Below are 6,488 nucleotides of genomic sequence, written 5' to 3'. Positions count from 1 at the left end.
TCTTCTGCAAAGTCTGTGGGGCCCTTGTGCTAGCCTGCGTCTCCCCCCTCAGCATCACTCTTGCCTGCCTATAGCTCTCCGGTTCTACCTGCAGGGACTCTGGGGAGCAGCCCCAACCCATCTGCTCTGGGGGCTACTGAGGGGCCCACCTAGGGCTCCCCTTCTTGGTTGGGGAGGGGGCTTCCCATTCTTCCCCTCAGCCCCCCTCTCCATCCAGGCAGCATCCAGCTCCCTGGCTCAGGCAGGCCTCCTCCCCTCGAAACCTCTCCCAGCCCCTTACCACCACCCCCTCCAGGGCAGGGTCAGGCAGTCGGGCTCTGCTCCCCACCTGGGCCCAGCAGTAATTGATGTGCTCAGCGTGGCCTGAGGCAGGGCGAGATCCGGAATCATCAAAGGAAGATTAAATTATGCTCTGAAGCAGCCAAGGGGTTGTTTTAGGAAGGTTTTCGACTTGAGGCTTGTGGTGAGCGGAGTTGCTGCTGGAGCCCCCCTGTTCTGGGCATTCGCCCTCTGCCAGGTTTTCTGGCTCCTAATTGGGCCTGGGTTATTGGTCTGTTCCTGTCCTCGTGGAGTGTTGTTTAAAGGAGCCTGGTGACTCCCCGCGGAGGCTGCTGGAGGTGAGCCAGAGGATAGACGCGTAAGCCAGGCTGGGGTGGCCTGGCCCCCAGCGGATGTGCTGGGATTCATGAAATCTGAACCAAGGAGTTCTCTCCGCCAGGCCCAAGGGAATGGAGTCAGGCACTTGCTGTATGACCTTGGGCAAATCACCTCCCTCTGGGCCTCTCATTTCTCTTCATTAGTTAAGTGGCTCACACACACACACACACACACACACACACACACACACACACACGCACACGCACGCACACGCACACGCACACGCACACACGCACATTCCAGAAATCTTCTATTCAAATAGTATGCTGGGTTTGTAAGGTCGATCTATAAAGCAGATATGAGAGGAGGTGGTCTGGCTAAAGTGGGTACGAAGGTGGAGAGAAAGCTGCCCCTTCCTCACCCCCGCCCCCCAGCTCACCCTCCCCTTGGCATCGTCTGTCCCCCACTGCTCTGCCTGAGGCATCTCCATTATATTAGAGGATCTGTCACTTCTTCCTTGCTGCGATACTAAATCAAATATGTTGAAATTAAATTTTTTTTAAAGAAATGATACATCTGGGAAATCTTACACGCTAAATGCATTTTTAGTTTGGGATATGGAAATGTATTTTCTTCCTTCCTCCTTCTTTCTCCCTTCTTGACTTTTCTCTCTTGTCCCTTCATCTTTTGTCTGAGCGCTCCCCTGTGTCCTTTTAGTTGCAACGGGCTTAATCAGTGGCCCCGTCCCTGCTGGGCCCCAGCACAGGCATGTGTCTTCAGCTGGAAGGCCTAAGGAATCATCAAGTTCAAAACCAGTGTCCTGACCTTACATGCAGGGAGACCAAGGTTCGGTGAAGGAAGGAGCACACTCCTGACCCTTGACTTCCCTGGCTCCACTGCAGGCTACCATCCTTCTAAATCTTCAGTTTGCTGAAGCAGAGGACGCGTCATGACAGGTAAAACAGGGGAATCTTATTCTGTGGGAGCAGCAGTGGGGAGTCTGGGCGTTCTGGCCAATTACCGAGACCACACTGAACTTTCTGGGGGTTATCAGCTCTCCCACCCACTCATCTCTTCATTTGTTTGTTCATCTCTCCCCCGCCTCCCTCCCTCCTTCTCTTCCTCCTCCCTCCCTCCCTCCCTCCCTTCCTCCCTTCCTCTTCCCTCCTTCCATCCATCCATTCCTCTCTCCCTCCACCCATCCTTCCCTCCATCCCCCTCCCTCCATCTTTCCATCCATCCGTCCATCCATCTATTCCATCTACCCACCCCTCCATCTGTCTAATGTGCCTCATGCCTTGTATGTATGAAGCCCCATACTAGGAGCTAAGGTGCTTGCTCTACCCTTCAGTCTGCTTGACAGAGAAAATAGCAGCCCAGAAACAATTACAGCACAAAGGAGATTGGCCTCAATGACACAGGAGAGTCCATGCAGTTGTAGTCCTTTCCAGAGAGTGAAAGAATGACTAGATTTGATGGATCAGATTATGGTGAACTTCCCAGAGAAAGAGGTGTTATTTACACTGGGTTTGGACGATTGGGAGGTAGAATCTGGGAGGGACCAGCAGCCCCAGGGGTATGATTATAGGCATGTTTGGAGAAATGGAAGGTAAGTTGGATAAACAGTGTGGACAGGACCTTTCTGCCTACTGTGGTGGTGGCCTTGGTTCCAGGGGCTGGGACATAGCTGTGATAGTCTCAGAGGGGCTGGTGATCCCCCGGGCTTCTCTACCCCTGTGCACTGGGAGTGGGGAAGGTCTTGGGTTTGTGGCTCACCAATGGAGTCATGCTCAGTAGTATCTAAACACATTTTGTGAAGTGCAGATCTTTCTCACCTCATAAAGTTTCCATATAGTTGAGTGGGCCCTTGGAGACCTCCAGGTGCTGCTGCCTGCCTGCCTCCTCACTGCCCTATCATGGGTTCAAGTCAGAAGCTGCGACATGTATAGGGCCCGTCCTGCAGCTCAGACTATGGCCCTAGGTGGGGATAGAGAGATGCTCAGTAAGTTCCCAAGAGCCAAGAGCTATTCCTAAGGGGCCCCAGATTCAGTCCATGTCCTTGGATGGCTCTAAACAGAATACGTGGCCTGTACGAACCTGGACAAGGGATTGTCCTCTGCCTTCAGGCCCCTTTTTCCCCTCCATTTATTCTAAAATTTCCTTCACAGGAACCAGGCAGTTCAGGGAAGAGGGATCTTACATGTCTGAATTTGAATCTTGCTAGTTGTTTGGCCGTGGGCAGGTGGTGTCACCTGGTTAAGCTTTAGTTTTCCCGCTTGTAAAATGGGGATTAATACCCATCTTCTAGGATTGTTGGGATTTATAAATAAAGTACATAAAACCCTGAACACAGTGCCAAGCACACAGTACTTAATTTGAGGGTCAGCCCTGAGGGAACAAGCTTCAGGAAGCCCAAGGAGTTCCAGAAGAAGAGGAGGAAGAAGAGAAAAGGTTGCTAGAAGGAGAGCACAGGAGGGGTTGGCCTTTGGCCCTGAGGGTCGCAGGCTGGAAGGGCTTCCAGGTGGTGGAAGGGGGGCTCTTGAGGCTGTCCTTGGGCACCTGGAGTATGTCCTCACCCAGCCAGTCACTGCTGAGCCCATCATGTTGCCAGGCAGGCTGGGCCTCGGCTGTCAGCCCAAGTAGGAAAGGGCAGGGACACAGGTCCCAGGATGACTAAGGGACTGTGCTTGAGTGACCGGAGACCCCAGCCCAGGGCAGGCCAGGAATGGCCCTCTTCAGTAGCTTTGAAGAGACTAGGGGGCTGGGGGGAGTCGCTCCCTGCTGGCACACTTCAGGAACTGTATCTCTCACCTCCAGGACGTGGCCAAGGTTCCCAGCCCACCTGCCACCTGAACCCAGCGCAGAGAGTGGATGGATGGATGTGGACCTGGAAACCCCTACACTGGACAGCTTCTCTAAGACCTTGAGGGAGGGGACCCCCTAGCTCCAGGCTGATGCAGCAGATGTCTCAGTCCCTGTGTCCCTGGCACTGCTTTCTGCTTATTAAATGCCCGAAACCAGGGTTGGCTGGTACAGATGCCCACAGGGCCGGGTGATGTGAAAAAGTGGGGTGGGCTAGGCGTGGGCTGTGGTGAGTGGCTGGGTGCAAGGAGAAGTGCAAGGCACATGTCCGGTCTGAAGGGGGCAGTGGTGCTCAGCGCCAGCTGGTGTTGCCATGGGAATATGCAGGCTTGGGTTGCCAGAGCTTCAGATATTTTAAAAATAGCTTGAAATCTGGACTTTGTGAAATTTTCCAATTGTGTAGGCGACCCTTCTTCCCACCTTCTGGAATCCCTTTGTCTTTTCTGCTTCTACCACCTATTAGAGCCACAAACTCCCTCAAGTGATTCCTTGTAGAGCAAGGTAGGATTTCCTTGGGTTCATCCTCCCGTTACTCCTTGCTGGACCTCAGAATTTGGAGAGCAGGGCCTTCGGCTGTCTGTTCATTCAGCAGACATTTCTCTAGCACCTGGTTTGTGCTGGGTCTTGTGCAGAGAGGTGTGGAGGATGGGAGAAGTGAAAAAGACAGAGTGTGGCTTTGGGGTCCACAGAGCCCTGGAGGGATAGTGGAGGGGACAGGCATCCGTGGAGGCCGTGCCGGGCGTCAGGAACCCTAAGGACACTGCCCCATGTGCTTCCCTCCAAGACTTCATACCAGAGTGGTGGTTTCTTGTCTGAAATCGGCCATAGGGGTGGGGTGGGAGGGTTGGCTCCATGCTGCACTCATGCTCTTTTGTCATCTTTTCACCCGCTATTCCCAAGGTAGGCTCCTCTGGGCTCCTCAGATGTCACCTCCTCAGAGAGGCTTTCCAGGACGTGCTAGGTAGAGTAGCACCCCCAACTTTAGCAACACCTTCTCTAACAGGCTCCCTGCTCTTTATAGCATGTGTCACGGCCGGGAATTCGGACTCGTTGGTCTTCCGCCTCTCCTGCCCCTGGCCATGTGGCCATGAGGGCAGGGCCTGGCTCAGACCCATTTGCTACTGACCACGCAGCAGGGGCTCTCTGAGGTCATGTTCAGCAGGTGCACGCTGTCCGCAAGCCACCCTCCTTTCCATTTCTTCTCAGGAAGCCGTCTCAGCAGGGGGAGCGCTCAGCCTTGGGCCCCACTGTCCAGCCCTAGAGTCTTCACTGGCAAAATGGGTGCAGCCCTAACAGTTCTAACCTCCCGGGGCTGGGAGAAGAGCAGGTGCGTGTGGTCCTGTGACGTGAAAGTCTGAACTCTGTCATGGGGTGTGGTGTCCCTGGGGCCTGGCTGGGAGCTTGGAGCCCATCTCACACCCAGCCCCCAACCCCCAGCAGCGCGGTTTTCCACTTGCCTTGGTTCCTGCCTACAGGCCTGCCCTGCAGTTATCTCCCTGCTCTGGGCAGAAACGCCGAGTGAAAAAGATGGGCCGAGGCTCCCGGAGCGGCCGGTGCAGGAGAGAAGCCACGGATGCAAGGGCAGGATGTTCAGAGCCTGAGAAATCCCAAAGCAACTGCCACTCTTGGTCCTTGGGCTTCCAGTAGCTCCTTCCCCTCACCCACTCCTGGGGAGGGCCCCTGGCAGATGAACCTTCAGCGTGGCATAGGCATCCGCACGTGGAGGCTGTGGCCGTGGGGACGGTTTGACGGCCAGAGATGCCAACGAGCAGATGTGTAGGTGCCTGGAGGGGAGGGAGCCTGCGGGTGGGGGTGGGGGTGGGGGTGGGGGCCCACCCTGTGGTTTCCCCTCGGCTGCCTTGTGCGTGCTGGGTGCGCAGGGTGTGGAATCCTGGATGGCTGTGTCGGGGTACGCGGCCGTGGTGGCCTCCCGGGCTCTGGCCTCCCCTCTGCCGTCAGGGCTGTTTATGAAAGGCAGACGGTGAAGTGTATCGGGTTTGCAGAGAACTCAAAGCTGACGTTGAGGGCATCTGATGAGGAGGACAGGGTCGGACTCCAAAGGACTGGACGGGCGGTGCTGAGCCTGCCACCTCCTAGTCACACCACTTCAGACTAGTCGCATAAACTTCCTGAACACTGGCTGGTCCGTCTGCAAAGTGGAGGTGATGTCACCTCCCCGCGGTGCCCTGAGGGTCAGAGACAGCGAGCCCGTGGCCGCCAGCCCAGGGCGGGGCTCCCACTGGCCACTGGCCGCGGCTAATGACAGTGGGAGCTCCTAGGGCCAGGGCATTCATGTGGCAGCGCTGTGTCCCCAGTGCCCGGGGTGGCGTGGGCACCGAGCAAATGCTTGTCAGAGGAACGAACAAGATGAGATCTGACAGGGATAAATGTCAGTTCCCGGACTCGGATCCAAAGCCCCAGCTGCACATGGGTGCTGCGGGGGTGGGGGTGGGGGTGGGGGTGGGGGTGGGGGTGGATGGCTCAGCAACTAACAGCACATGAGTGGAAAGTGGAAGGATGTAAGCTGACAGAGGTTCTGGTCACCATGAGGCGGCTTTGCCAAAACCAGGCCGGGGGCACTCGCGTGGCACCAGCAGAGGCCCAGGGCTCAGACGGACAGAGGCCACAGCGTCCCGCCTGCCTCCCCAGCCTCCGAGGACCCGAGCGCCCAGGGCCACGTGGGGGTGCACAGAGCGTGCCCCTTCCACTTGCGGGGACGGTCACTGCCTGGCTCAAGCCTCAGTTTCCTTGTCTGTAAAATGTGCACACCACAGGCTGGAGCTCACCTGGCTGCTGGGGAAGAGCAGGAATGGGGGTTGGGGCCTCGCAGGACTCAACCCCTCACGTCTGCCCCGCCCCCCTCAGCACCAGGGTTGTCCACAGGGGGGACAGCTGGCGGGGGGCGGGGTCGGCCTGCACCGCTGCTTTGTGCCATTGGAGAGGATTTCGGGGTGGGGGCGGCCCCTCCCACCCTGACCTCCCCACTTTCCCCATTTGAGCTGACCCTGCAGTTCAGCCGCTTTGCCCGC

At 56.8% G+C, this 6,488-nt stretch overlaps 1 long non-coding RNA gene across 6 annotated transcripts in view; it reads left to right on the top strand.

Annotated features, from left to right (window-relative positions):
• Positions 1-5,252, top strand: part of LOC102157191 — an 81,179-nt gene extending 75,927 nt beyond the window's left edge. For 4 of the 6 annotated variants that reach the window (XR_005373664.1, XR_005373665.1, XR_005373661.1 and 1 more), the window contains 4 exons: positions 1,315-1,553; positions 3,415-3,627; positions 4,666-4,786; positions 4,935-5,252. This is a non-coding gene — a long non-coding RNA (uncharacterized LOC102157191). The remainder of the gene's footprint in view (positions 1-1,314; positions 1,554-3,414; positions 3,628-4,665; positions 4,787-4,934) is intronic. The other 2 variants (XR_005373662.1, XR_005373663.1) reach the window with 1 other exon arrangement.
• Positions 5,253-6,488: the final 1,236 nt, after the last annotated feature.

Source organism: Canis lupus, chromosome 18 (assembly GCF_011100685.1).
Source record: "Canis lupus familiaris isolate Mischka breed German Shepherd chromosome 18, alternate assembly UU_Cfam_GSD_1.0, whole genome shotgun sequence".
NCBI classification, from domain to species: domain Eukaryota; kingdom Metazoa; phylum Chordata; class Mammalia; order Carnivora; family Canidae; genus Canis; species Canis lupus.
Note: the sequence above shows the minus strand (reverse complement) of the source record. Positions and strands in the feature narration are given on the sequence as shown.